Source organism: Hypanus sabinus, assembly GCF_030144855.1.
Source record: "Hypanus sabinus isolate sHypSab1 chromosome X2 unlocalized genomic scaffold, sHypSab1.hap1 SUPER_X2_unloc_3, whole genome shotgun sequence".
In the NCBI taxonomy this organism is placed as follows: Eukaryota; Metazoa; Chordata; class Chondrichthyes; order Myliobatiformes; family Dasyatidae; genus Hypanus; species Hypanus sabinus.
In genome coordinates, this window is record NW_026779001.1 from 1,328,839 (window position 1) to 1,344,162 (window position 15,324).

Sequence of the window (15,324 nt, forward strand, 5' to 3'; positions counted from 1 at the left end):
AATTTGCTAAGTGGAAGGTCTATATCCACAGCTTAACATTTAACAGCTTTTGGTGCTAAACAGTCAACATCATCATTTCCCTCAACAGTGTGATATGCAGGCCCCATAATGTGCAGACATATAAATCAAACTTTATATATGAAATACCGTTTGTCAAGTTTCCAACAGTCAATCTGACCTACTGCCAGAATGACCTGTTTAAGACTCATCAAAACTGAAATGTATTCTGAGTAAATTATAAGGACCAATTTCCTCCATCCACTGTAAGCCTAAACTGTTGGCAAAGAATTCTGCTTTCTATGCTGATAAATGGCTATAAGTCATTTCTTTATCATTACCTGCTATTCAGGCACACAAAAACAGCCACACCAACATCCCCAATTAAATTATCTTTTGATTCATCTGTAAAAATGGTTACTGTATGATAATAACTTTCATTAATATACTGATGACCAACAGACTCTCAGGCAGAACCGAATCCGATCGTGTAAAAAGTAAAATCACCTGAAGTCAATGGAAAAAACAATGTGGGGTTACAGAGAACGCTACAGTGGGACATACTGTGTCATCAAATACACCCATATTCGCAGCATGGTAAGAACCCAGCCACCCAAAACAAAAAACACTCTTCTAGTGATGTTCCCAACCGTCCTCTAGCACAACTTTAACAGGATGATCATTTCCTTGACCCGCAAATTAATCCAGTATGTTGACATCAACTTGAACCTCTGTTACTTTGAGGGCAATTGTCCCATTGCAATCAGTAAAGCCAAAGCAGGAGACAACATTACCGCACCAGAACACAATTAAAAGTCTGTAATTGTATCACATACAAACACTTTTAATTTGAAGATGAAGGTGATCCACAAGCCACACAGACATAATCATGAACAGATCAAATTAAACAAATATAATTGGTCAACAAAGATTTTCATGTTGCACCCAAGAATACCCACATAGATGTCTGAGGAGATTTAAAGCTCCTTTATATTTATCAATTATTTTACTGACAGGTGCTTCCCCATCAGCTTATTATTCATCCACATACTGAGAAATCTTACCACTGACACTTCCTCGAGACATTAATCCCATAAGTTAAAATCAAGTGCAAGTCTATTAATGCTGTTTGTAAACCACGTAATGTGTTTTAACGACTGAAAGCTTACAATCCTCATCAATCTGCCCACTGTTTGATCTATTAATTGTAAATTGCAGTTAATACCTCAAATCCATAAAGCTAAGTCATCTGTATATTGTGATTTACCCAGGGAATCCCATTTTCCCATCTCACAGAAAATATCATTAATCATAATATTAAATAATGAAGGGCTACAAATACTGCCTTGTGGGATTCCATTCTCTATCTCATAGTCACAAACATGCCGACCGTTACTTGGACAGTCCATACAAAAAAAAACTCAGAAAAAAATACAATGACCCCCTTACTCCTAATTTAATCAAAAGTCCTTTCTTCCATATCATTTCCCTTTTCAGTCTCAATACTGCTATTACAACATCTTTATTTAATTGTGCTTTCCGAATATCATCTTCCAAACCTAAAACTGAATCTAATGTCATTTCACACTTCCAAAATCCACTCTAATAAAACACTTTATCACCACTCTTTCCAAAATATAACTCAAGCGCTTGATTACCATACATTCCATAAGTTTACATAAATGAGACTTTCACGATATAGGCCCTTAACTAGAAGGATCAAATGGGGATCTACCAGGTTTTCAGGCACTACTATTTCCATTTTCCATGAGGAAAGTGGATACACAATTCAAATATTTAATATTTTACAAATGCAAATTATATACAATTACAATTTCAAATATCACTCTTTCCTGGAGACACCTGACCTGCATTATTAATAGACTTCTTAAATTCATACAAAGAAATCTCTCCATCAGTGATACTATCATTGCTGCAGCAGACTTCCAACACATCAGGGTATTCACTGAAAAAACATATCCCTACATTGTTTAACTTCTTCACTTAAATTATCCTGATTATGAATCTCATCAAATGACCCAGCCAGTAACACAACCTTCCCTGTTTCAGTACCAATCATTTTGCCCTCAATAATCAACACAGGAATATTATGATCCCCACAAATCCCCCCATTTTCTAAATCATATCCCAAACAATTCCAAGTTTGATATCCCTTCCAATATTATCTCCATATAACCTCCAGTAAATCACCTCCTTCCTCACCACGGCCTTGGCCCTTTTATTGTTAATAATGTAACTCGGAGACTGATGCACCATCACATAAAAACTCACATTTCTCCCAATTTGCTTCCTGTCCCGTTATAAATCCAAATCCAAACTCATAAAGACAGGAAGGCTGACTGACGTTCACATTAACTAATCACCCTCCGAGTTCCCACTTGGGTGACAGGCACTACAGCCAATGACAGCAGGGGTCAGTGTTAGTTCTGAGCTACGATAGGCTGGAGGAAATCGGCCCATGACTAGCCCCTCCTCTTCCGCTCCATCGCCATGGCGGAGATCAGCGAGTCGCTTCTGTCGGTGTCGCCGGCCTCGGCGCCCACAAGGACGGGTGTGATTCCCCTTCGCGCCCCGGTGGGTCTGTTTCGGTGACGTCTGTGGTGGCTGACGAAACATGCTTTGACAGGGAGCGAGCGAGGATAATGACTACAACTCCCAGAAGGCCCCACTGATGACGTTGTGGTGTTGTTTCGGGGTAAGGTATCAAAGCAAAATGGAGGAAAATGTAATGCATTACGTTTTCTGTACTGCGTCGTGCCTTCAATAAACAATTAAACTAAAAGAGAGATTCCAGCGAGAAATAGAGAGAACACAGAACAATACAGCACAGTACAGGCCCTTCGGCCCACAATGTTGTGCCGACCCTCAAACCCTGCCTCCCTAAACTTAAATTCCTCCATATACCTGTCTAGTAGACTCTTAAACTTCACTCGTGTATCTGCCTCCACCACTGACTCGAGCAGTGCATTCCACGCACCAACCACTCTCTGAGTATAAAATCTTCCTCTAATATCCCCCTTGAACTTCCCTCGCCTTACCTTAAAGCCATGTCCTCTTGTATTGAGCAGTGGTGCCCTGGGGAAGTGGCGCTGGCTGTCCACTCTATCTATTCCCCTTAATATCAACTATACCTCTATCATTTCTCCTCTCACACTCCTTCTCTCCAGAGAGTAAAGCCTTAGCTCCCTGAATCTCTGATCATAATCCATACTCTCTAAACCAGGCAGCATTCTGGTAAATCTCCTCTGTACCCTTTCCAGTGCTTCCACATTCTTCCTATAGTGAGGTGACCAGAACTGGACAGAGTACTCCCTGTGGCCCAACCAGAGTTTTATAGAGCTGCATCATTACATCGCGACTCTTAAACTCTATCCCTCGAGTTATGAAAGCTAACACCGCATAAGCTTTCTTAACTACTCTGTCTACCTGTGAGGCAACTTTCAGGGATCTGTGTACATGTAGCCCCAGATCCCTCTGCTCCTCTGCACTGCGAAGTGTCCTGCCATTTACTTTGTACTCTGCCTTGGAGTTTGTCCTTCCAAAGTGTACCACCTCACACTTCTCTGGGTTGAACTCCATCTGCCTATTCTCAGCCCACTCCTGCATCCTATCAATGTCTCTCTGCAATCTTTGACAATCCTCTTCATTATCCACAACACCACCAATCTTTGTGTCTTCTGCAAACTTGCCAACCCATTCTTCTACCCCCACATCCAGGTCGTTAATAAAAATCACAAAAAGTAGGGGTCCCAGAACTGACCCTTGTGGGATACCACTAGTCACAACCCTCCAATCCAAATGTACTCCCTCCACCAGAACTCTCTGCTTTCTGCAGGCAAGCCAATTCTGAATCCACCTGGTCAAACATCACTGGTTCCCATGCCTTCTGACTTTATGAATAAGCCTACCACGTGTAACTTTATCAAATGCATTACTAAAATCCATGTAGATCACATCCACTGCACTACCCTCATCTATATGCCTGGTCACCTCTTAAAAGAACTCCATCAGGCTTTTTAGACACGATCTGTCCTTCAGAAAGCCATGCTGACTGTCACTGATCAGACCAAGATTCTCTAAATGCCAATAAATCCTATCTTTCTGAATCTTTCCCAACAGCTTTCCCACCACAGATGTAAGGCTCAATGGTCTATAATTATCGGGACTATCCTTACTATCCTTTTTGAACAAGGGGACAACATTCGCCTCCCTCCAATACTCCGGTACAATTCCCGTGGACAATGGGGACATAATGATCTTCGCCAGAGGCTCAGCAATCTATTTCCTTGCCTCGGATGCAGAACTGGGAAGCGCAGATGGAGTTCAACACAGATGAAGAGGTTCATTTCTGCAGGTCAAATTTGAACACAGAATATAATATTAATGGTAAGACTCTTGGCATTGTGGACGGTCAGAGAGATCTTGGGGTCCATGTCCATACGACACTCAAAGCTGCTGTGGAGGTTGGCAGTGTGGTTAGGAAGGGGTCTGGTGTGATGGCCTTTATCAACCGTGGGATTGAGTTCAAGAGCTGTGAGGTGATGTTGAAGCGATATTTCTCCTAACCTGTACATAAGTAATTGTACCCCAACACGGCAGGGCTGTGCACTTAGTTGGACCCCACTTGGGAGTCCTGTGTTCAGTTCCAGTGGCCTCACGACAGGAAGGATGTGGATACTGTAGAGAGTGTAGAGTAGATTTACAAGGATGTTGCTCTTGGATTGTAGAGCATGCCTTATGAGAACAGATTGAGTGAACTTAGCCTTCTTGGAGCGACGGAGGATGAGAGGTGACGTGATAGAGGTGTATAAGATGGTGAGAGGCTTTGACCATGTGGATAGCCAGAGGCATTTTCCAAGGCTTGAAGTGCCTAACATGTGGGGACGTAGTTTTAGCTGCTTAGAAGTCGGTACTGAGGGAATGTCAGGGGTAAGTTTCTTACACACAGAGTGGTGGGTGCGTGGAATGCACTGCCGGCAGTGATGGTGGAGGTGGATACAACAGGATATTTTAATAGACTCTTAGATAGCGTCACGGAGGTTAGAAACACAGAGGGCTATATGATCGGGAAATCCGAGGCAGTCTCTAGAGTAGGTTACATGGTCGGTACAACATTGTGGGCTGAAGAGCCTGTAATGTGCTGTAGATTTCTGTGTTCTGTGTCAAAGACAGGCAGAGGGATTAGTTTAAATGGACAGGAAGACAGCATGAGAAGGTTGGGCCGAAAGGCCTGTGTTAGCGCCGTAAGTGACGGGTTCTGTCCCAGCCATCGACTCTATTCCCCTCAACAGATGCTGCCTGACATGATAACGTTCTTGAAAAGTTGCATTCAGTTCCGCTTAGCATTCTGTACAAAGGATGTTTTGTGCTGGAAGAGTGCAGAGGAGATTCATCATGATTGAGGGGGCTTCTGTTCATAAGTCCATAAGGCATAGGAACAGAATTAGGCCATTCAGCCCATTGAGTCAGCTACCTTTCCATCATGGCTGATCCCAGATCGCACTCAATTCCAGATATCTGACCTCCCGCCATATCCTTTGATGCCCTGACCGATCAGGAAACGATCAACTTCCACCTTGAATATACCCACACACTCGGCCTCCACCGCAGTCTGTCGCAGAGCATTCCACAGATCCAATACTCTCTGGCTAATAAAAAAATAAGCTGCTTACCTCTGTTTGAAAAGGTGGCCCCTCAACTTTGTGGCTGGGCCCCACCACAGGAAATACCTCCTCCACATCCACCTTATCCAGTCCTTTCAACATTCGGTAGGTTTCAATGAGATGCCCCGCATTTTTCTGAGTTGCAGTGAGCACAGGGTCAGAGCTGCCAAGTGCTCCTCATATTTTAACCCCTTCATTCCCGAAATCATCTTTCTGAACCTCCTCTGGACTCTCTCCAATGACAACACATCCTGTCTGAGATGTGTGGCCCAACACTGTTGACAATACTCCAAGTGTGGCCTGACTAGAGTCTTATAAAGCCTCAGCATTATCTCGTTGCTGTTATATTCATGGGGTGAGATTGGACTGTGTTGATCTACAGGGGGATCTTGGAATCCGAGTTCATAACTCCCAGATAGTGGTTCCATTGTCAGGCAGTTATGTTGCAGTTGTATAAATCTCTAGTTTAACCACATCTGGAGAATTGAATTTGAAGACAGGAATAATGCGGAGGTTTTGGATGGTGAGTGGAAGAGGCTTAACAGGATGCTGCTTGGATAAAGTGAGACCGGACAATCTCGGGGAATTTTCTCCGGAGTGGCAGAGGCTGAGGGAGGTCTGACAGACGTTTACAGGAATGTGAGAGACACAGACAGAGTGGAGAGCCGGGATTTTCTCTCTAAGGAGGAAATGTCCAATGCCAGTGGGCATGAACTTCAGGGGAAAGGGGGAACACATCCTCATTGGACCTTTTTGCACTATTGAAGTATTTTGTAATTTAGTGCATTTTGTACCTTTTCTCTGCATAGCTGCTGTTGGAAAAAAAAACAATTAGAAAAGACAATAATGTTAAAAACCTGGATGTTAAAAATCAGGATGTTTAAAGAAGATTTGCGGTTCAAGTTTTGTTTTTCATTCCCAGAGTGGTGGGTGTCTGGAGTGAATATCGGGTGGTGGTGGAGGCAGATGTGATAGAGGCTGTTGGATACCACGTGGATGAGAGGAGAATGGAGGGATGTGCTCCTTGTGTAGGCAGAAGGGATTGGTTTAGTAAGGCATGAAGTGACCAGTTCAATTGGTTCAGAACAACACAGTGAGCAGAAGGGCCTGTTCAAGGACAAGTACAGCAAGCAGAGCAGGTAAACTGGATAAAGTGATCCCACTCAGAGAACAGATTGTGACGTCAGTGGATATATGCCGGCATCACAGTTCTCTCACCAAAGATACTTCACTGCTGGATAAAATGAAGTTTGTGAAGTTTATAACCAATCGGGTGAATTGTACTGATCAGGCATCCCATCCTACTGAGGAAATTAAAATTATTGTGAAAGCTGCAGAAAGGTATCTTGGTGTAACTGGTGTTATGTGGGAAGCTGTAAATGATGCTCTGAGTTGTGGGGGTTTCTGCATCCCAGTCTACTTGTGAAGATATGTAATGGGATTGAAATATTGAAGTGAAATGCAAGAAGCCTGATTTTACATGGTCAACACTTTCAGCAGTTTATTTCTGATTGGTCAGATTCTTCCGATGTTATATCTGTTCAGGAAACCTGCACATTTTAAGTTTTATTCCTGTGCAGGATTATATTGTCATTTGGCTTGACAGGTCAGTTGGTAGAGGGGTGGTGTTGTCAGTTTTATAAGGAAAGGGGCAGAGTATAGTGTTGTGAATGGGAATAAAATGCATCATGAACTTGTCGAAAATCTTGATTCAACAGGTATGTGTGTAATTTTCTTTTGAAAAATATTAGCTTTCTGAATCGTATTTGGAGGTTTGGCTATCCACTTTTCTCATGGAAAATGGTTGTAGTAGTTCCCATTCTAAAACCTGGATCTCCCCGTCTGATCCTCCTTGTAGGCCAATATCATTAAAGTCTCATTTATGTAAACTTGTAGAATGTATGGTAATCGAATGTTTGAATTATATTTTCGATAAAAGAGGTAAATTCACGTTTTATCAGAGGAGAATTTGGAACGGTAGAATAAGACCATAAGACAAAGGAGCAGAAGTCGGTCATTCAGCCCATCGACTCTGTTCTGCCAATTCATCATGAGCTGATCCATTCTCCCATTTAGTCCCACTCCCCCACCTTCTCACCATAACCGTTGATACCCTGGCTACTCAGATACCTAGCAATCTCTGCCTTAAATAACATTGGAATCAGTTTGGGTTTGGAAGATCATAATAGGAAAGTACAGTTAAATAAAGATGTTGTAATAGCAATATTTTTGATATTGAAAAGGCAAATGATATTTATTGAAGGATGGACTTTTGATTAATTTTTGGAAATGCAAATGAGAGGGCTATTGTACAATTTTTTCTGATTGTTTCTATTTGTACGTCTTGTAAAGGTCTGGATGGGCAAGTATGACATTGAATTCATGTTTATATTTGGAAGATGGTATTAGTAAAGCCAGTTAAATATAGATGTTGTAACAGCAGTATTTTTACTATTCAAAAGGCAGATGGTATTTCTGTAAGGAAAGAATTTTTATGAAATTGTGGAAATGAGGATGGAGGGGCTATTATCTAACTTTGAGTTGTTTTAATTGAACGTTTTGTGTCAGGTATGGGTGGGAAAGTTATATTCAGGTTGTTATGAGATAGAGACTGGGATCCCACAGGCAGTATTTATTATTTTATATTGTTATGAATCCCGTAACTGGAGAACTTACCAGCAGAGATAGAGAGGTCCGTTGCAGTCTGATGTCACTATTTTCAAACGTTTTACTCGTAAAGGGACACAAAAGTAGGGTTAATACATACATTTAGATAGTGCACATTGTCAACATTCAATCTAAAGCGCGGGTATAGTAATCATCATCATTAAGAAGTGAGCTCTGCTGGTGTCTAGGGGTTAATAGATTGTCCGTTGGAAATATAAAAGTCAGTCTGAAAGTCTGCAGGCCGCAGCCCTTTGAAAATCGCTGGGTTTTGCGTGGGGCGACCGAGAGAGAGAGATTGGGTGGGGGAGAAGAGAAAGAACTTGCCGAGTCTTGATGAATCTTCGGTGAAATCGGGGAAGCGTTGGTTCCCTCTCCCCGATGTTAGTTAAAAGCGGTTTCCTGTGATTCCAGCCACAAATTCCAATCCCGGAATCTAACGCACGTGGCTTCCTTCAGAATGGCATCCCGCTACTGCGGGATCGCTCTCTCGTGTCTTCTGGGTGCGTCTAAGGGACTGTCCCCCTGAGACTCTCCTTTATACTTCCTCACGGGGTCGCAGGTGTCAATCAGGTTGGGATGATGCAATCTCTCTCTCAACCAGCCCACCTTGCCCAAGGGCTTTTCACGTGGTCTCCATGAGACAATAGTTGCTGGCATCTTATTCTGTATCCCTGGTGGGACGTGCAATTTTTCACGTTCCTCTCTCTCTTACTTCCTGGGTCTACTGACCCCCCCCCTCCTCAAAGGGTGCTCTTGCGATTCTCACAAAGGAGGGGGCTGGGATCATAACAATATTATAATTAATAATATTTTTCTCTGAGACAGGTTTTTCATTGTGTAAATCTCTATGTGCAGATGATGGAGGTTTATGGATTAGAGGTAGAAATTTCACTTTTACTGTATATAGGATGCTTTAGCAATTAGTAAGGTCGAACAGTCGGCGACTAGATGGGATTTAAGCTTTCAGTAGCAAAAACACAAGTTATGTGCTTTACAAACAGGATTAATGGACCTGCACTTGATTGGAAATGATATGGTCAAACTCCTTAAAAGGTGTCAATGGTGAGATTTCCAGGCATGTGGACAGATAATAAGCTGACATTGAAGCACCGGATCAGAAAATAATTGATAAATGTAAAGAAACATTAAATACTCTTCGTTATCCCTGTGAGTATTCTTGGGTGTGACATGAAAATATTTGATGACCAATCTCGTTTGTTTAATTGGATCTGTTCTTGATTATGTTTGTGGTTTATAGATCACCTTCCTCTTCAACTTTATGATGTTTGGGTGTGATTCATTTCGTGCTTTAAGATTGTGTTGTGGTTAAGTCAGGTCGTCCCCTGATTCGGCTTTACTGGTTGAAATGGGACAATTGCCCTTCCAGGGACAGAGGTGGAAGTTGACGTAAACAAATTGGATTGAACATCCTGTGCTAAAGGGTGGTGGGGAACATCACAAGAAGAATGCTTTTAGTTCTGGGTGGCTGGGTTCTTATCACGCTGGGAATATGGGTGTATTGGATGATACAATATGTCCCACTGTAGCTTTCTCAGTAACCCCACTTTGTTGTTTTTTCCAACGACTGTAGTTAATTTTAGGTTACACAATTGGATTCCGTTCTGCCTGAGAGTCTGTTGGTTCACGAGTATATTAATGAAAGTTATTATCATACGGTCAGCATTTTTACAGATGGGTTAAAACGTAATTTAACTGGGAATGTTAGTGTGTCTGTTCTCATTTTTTGTGTGTGCCTGAGATGCAGGTAATGATAAAGAAATCACTTACCAGCCATTTGTGGGTATATGAAGCAGAATTCTTTGCTTTGATTTTAGGGTTACAGTGTGTGGAGGAAATTGGTCCTTGCAAACTTGTAATTTGTTCAGATTCTCTTTCGGTTTTGATGAGCCTTAAAACAGGACATTCTAGCAGTAGGTCAGATTGACTGTTGGAAACTCATCAAGCATTATTTCATTTACAAAGTTCGGTTCATATGTCTGCACCTTATGGGCCCTGCACATCGCACTGTTGAGGGAAATGATGGAGTTGACTGTTTAGCAACAAAACCTGTTAGAAGTTCAACTGTGGATATAGACATTCCACTTCGCAAATCAGAAGCTAAGGGGATGGTAGGGTTAAGAATTCAGGACTTATGGCAAGATCTGAAGGAAAATTGCCATAAGGACTGATGCCTTTACAGAATACATAAACAAGTTGGGTTTTTGGAAGAAGGGCTTAAAACAGGAAGGGAAGGAATGATATTGACACGACTTAGAATTGCCAACACTATGCTTAATTATGCCTTGTATCTAATTAGAAAACTTCATTCTGTGTCACAGGACCATTGAACACTACAGCACAGAACAGGCCCTTCAGCCCTTCATGTTGTGCCGACACATATAATCCTTAAAAAAAGTACTAAACCCACCCTACCCCATAACCCTCTAATTTTCTTTCATCCGTGTGTCTGTCCAAGAGGTTCTTAAATACCCCTAATGTTTTAGCCTCCACCACCAACCCTGGCAAGTCATTCCAGGCACTCACAACCCTCTGTGTAAAAAAAAACTTACCCCTAATGTCTCCCCTAAACTTCCATCCCTTAATTTTGTACCTATGTCCTCTGGTGTTTGTTATTGGTGCCCTGGGGAACAGGTACTGACTATCCACCCTATCTATGCCTCTCATAATCTTCTAGACCTCTATCAAGTCCCCTCTCATTCTTCTACGTTTCAAAGAGAAAAGTCCCAGCTCTGCTAATCTTGCTTCATATGACTGTTGTGTACATTTTGTCATTATGAAACTTTTAAACACATACTATTTCAGTGTGAAGCAGATATGGGCGAAAAAAATCAAATGCAGTCTTCAGTACAATCTTTGAGGGGTTGATAGTTTTCAGATTAAAAACTTTATTAAGTTATAGGACTGACGTTAAATTAATTCACAGTATTGAACATGCAGAGGCATATAATAATGGAATCGTCCCAATTGTATCGGGACGTTACTCTGGGGATGACGGCTTAGCAGAGGTGGCTGACGGATGTGGGAACAGCAGGAGAGACATGTCCCACCGAAGAAGTTCTCCAATGGCGGGGGTGGGAATCCGTCGCTGACAAGTGAAGTTAACGACTGTGTTAACTCTAAGGAAATGACATATAAGGTAGCAAAGTTGAGTGGGATGTTGGATTATTGGGATGCTCTTAAAATCCAACAAAAGGCAACGAAAAAAGCCATAAGAATGGTCAAGATGAAATATGAGGGCAAACTGGCCAATAATATAAATCAGGATACTAAAAGTTTAGTTTTCAGTTACATGAAGAGTGAAAGGGAGATGAGAGTTGATACTGGACCACTGGAAAATGATGCTGGTGAAGTAGTAATGGGGGACAAAGAAATGGCAGATGAACAATGAACAATCTTCACTGTCTTTTCCGGTCAGCACCACCCCCACTGTCCCGGACTCGTAACTGAGATAAACACCCACCCTCCTGGGGATGGGACTCGGGGGAGGGGGGAACCACCAAACACGTCACAATCCCGATGTAACACATCATAATACCGCCCGATGACCCAGAATCCGGTGTCCGGACTCAGACTGACCCGTCTCTTCCACTTCACAGACTCTGCGGCGACTCCCAGACCCCAGCCCCGATTCCCCGTCACCTCCACCTCCCAGTAATGTCTCCCCGATGTGAATCCCTCCGATCCCAGCATACACGCCCGATTTGTGAATCTCTTCCCAGTGTCAGGGAGATCTCTCCGGGTCCGGGTACATCTCACACTCTTCCGATCCTCAGACACCTCGATCCATGGATTTGCCGTTTCCACATCCAGGGTGACAGAGACTGGGAGGGGAAGCAGAGAATTAGAGAGTCCCCGGGCATTGTGGGGAGACTCAGGCAGCACTGCCCCAGAGATTGGGGGAACACTCGGGCAAAGCGTCCCCAGGACCAGTGGAAAGCCCGTGGGCCTTCGGCGCAGTCGGGTTGCCGACAGGGAAGCGTGTGGGCAACTAATATCTCTCCAATATCTTTCCGCTGGACGGAGAGCAGAGATTTACCGATCAAACAGACACAAAATGCTGTAGGAACCGAGCGGGTCAGGTGGCATGTGTGGAGAGAGATGGACAATCAACGTTTCAGATCGACATCTTCTCTGAAGAACAAAAATGAATAGGGGAGAGAGACAGCAGAAACGAGTGCGGGAAAGGGGTGGATTAAGATGGGAAGGGGGTGAGTGAATGGATTTAAACAAGAGGTCACAGAGGCTCTTCTAAACTTTTAGTATCCTGATTTATATTATTGGCCAGTTTGCCCTCATATTTCGTCTTGACCATTCTTATGGCTTTTTTCGTTGCCTTTTGTTGGATTTTAAGAGCATCCCAATAATCCAACATCCCACTCACCTTTGCTACCTTATATGCCATTTCCCTAGGTTTAACACAATTAATACATGCCTTTTCCAGCTCAAACTGTGAATTAATTTAAAGTCAATCCCATAATTTAATAAAGTTTTTACCTGAAAACTATCTACCCTCGCAAAGATTGTACTGAAGACTGCATTTGATTTCTCTTCAGCCTTATACGCTTCACATTGAAATAGTATGTATTTCGACAGTTTCATAATGACAAAATGTACACGACACAGAATGAAATTTTCCAATTAGTTACAAGGCATAATTAAGCATAGTGTGGGCATTTCTAAGTCGAGTCAATATCATTCCTTCCCTTGTTTTAAGACCTTCTTCTATAAACACTGCAAGTTTATGTATTCTGTAAAGGTGTCTGTCCTTATGTCCATTATCCTACGTCTTGCCATAAGCCCCTAATTCTTAACAGTACCAACCCTTTAGCTTCTAATTTGCTAAGTGGAAGGTCTATATCCACAGCTTAACATTTAACAACTTTTGGTGCTAAACAGTCAACATCATCATTTCCCTCATCATTGTGATCTGCGGCCCATAATGTGCAGGCCTATAAATCAAACTTTAGATATGAAATACCGTTTGACAAGTTTCCAACAGTCAATCTGACCTACTGCCAGAATGACCTGTTTAAGAGTCATCAAAACCGAAATGTATTCTGAACAAATTATAACGACTAATTTCCTTCACCCACTGTAAACCTATCATCAAATACACCCGTATTCCCAGTGTGGTAAGAACCCAGCCACACAAAACAAAAAACACTCTTCTTGTGATGTCCCCAACCATCCTCCAGCACACCTTTAACAGGATGATCATTTCATTGCCCTCTGAAATTAATTAATCCAGAATGTTTTGTCAACTTGAACCTCCAGCAACACACACAAAATGCTGGTGGAACACAGCAGGCCAGGCAGCATCTGTAGGGAGAAGCACTGTCAACGTTTCAGTCCGAGTCCCTCCGTCAGGCCAGGTATAGATGTTGCCTGGTCTGCTGCGTTCGAGCAGCATTTTGTGTGTGTTGCTTGAATTTCCAGCATCTGCAGATTTCCTCGAGTTTGAACTTGAACCTCTTGTTACTTTGAGGGCAATTGTCCCATTGTAATCAGTAAAGCCAAAACAGGAGACAACATTACTGCACCAGAACACAATCTTAAAGCCTGTAATTGTATCATATACAGACATTGTTAATTTGAAGATGGATCCCATTCTCTATCTCATAGAAACACAAACATAACATGCTGACCGGTACTTGGACAGTCCATCCAAAAAAAACTCAAAAAAAATGATACAATGTCCCCCTCACTCCTAATTTAATCAAAAGTCCTTTCTTCCATATCATTTCCCTTTTCAGTATCAAGAAATACTGCTATTACAACATTTTTATTTAATTGTGCTTTCCAAATATCATCTTCCAAACCTAAAACTGAATCTAATGTCATTTTACCCTTCGAAATCCACTCTAATAAAACACTATATCAACACTCTTTCCAAAATATAACGCAAGTGCTTGATGAGCAAACATTCCATCAGTTTACATAAATGAGACATTCACGATTTTGGCCCATAACAAGAAGGATCAAATGGGGATCTACCAGGTTTTAGAATAGGTACGACTGCTGCCATTTTCCATGAGGAAAGTAGATGCACAATTCAAACATTTAATATTTTCACTAAAGAGAATTATATACAATTACAATTTCAAACATCTCTTTCCCGGGGACACCTGACCTGCATTATTAATAGACTTCTTAAATTTATACAAATAAATCTCTCCCATCAGTGATACTGTCATTGCTACAGCTGACTTCCAGCACATCAGGGTATTCACTGAAAAACATATCCCTACATTGTTTAACTTCTTCACTTAAATTATCCTGATTATGAATCTCAGCAAATGACCCAGCCAGTTACACAAATTTCCCTGTTTCAGTCACAATCATTTTGCCCTCATGAAACAACTCTGGAATATTATGATCCCCACAAACCCCCCCCCCCCCCTTTTCAAAATCATATCCCAAACAATTCCAAGTTTAATATCCCTTCCATTATTATCTCCATATAACCTCCAGTAAATCACCTCCTTCCTCACCACGGCCTTGGCCCTTTTATTGTTAATAATGTAACTCGGAGACTGATGCACCATCAGATAAAAACTCACATTTCTCCCAATTTGCTTCCTGTCCCGTTATAAATCCAAATCCAAACTCATAAAGACAGGAAGGCTGACTGACGTTCACATAAACTAATCACCCTCTGAGTTCCCATTTGAGCGACAGGCACTGCAGCCAATGACAGCAGGCGTCAGTGTTAGGTCTGAGCTACGATAGGCTGGAGGAAATCGGCCCATGATCAGCCCTTCCTCTTCCGCTCCATCGCCATGGCGGAGATCAGCGAGTCGCTTCTGTCGGTGTCGCCGGCCTCGGCGCCCACAAGGACGGGTGTGATTCCCCTTCGCGCCTCGGTGGGTCTGTTTCGGTGACGTCTGTGGTGGCTGACAAAACATGCTTCGACAGGGAGCGAGCGAGGACAATGACTACAACTCCCAGAAGGCCC

At 42.4% G+C, this 15,324-nt stretch overlaps 1 protein-coding gene across 1 annotated transcript in view; it reads left to right on the forward strand.

The window, feature by feature from the left end:
* Positions 1 to 15,324, forward strand: part of LOC132385856 (gastrula zinc finger protein XlCGF26.1-like) — a 260,710-nt gene that overhangs the window by 148,019 nt on the left and 97,367 nt on the right. The gene's annotated exons all lie outside the window — the stretch shown is intronic.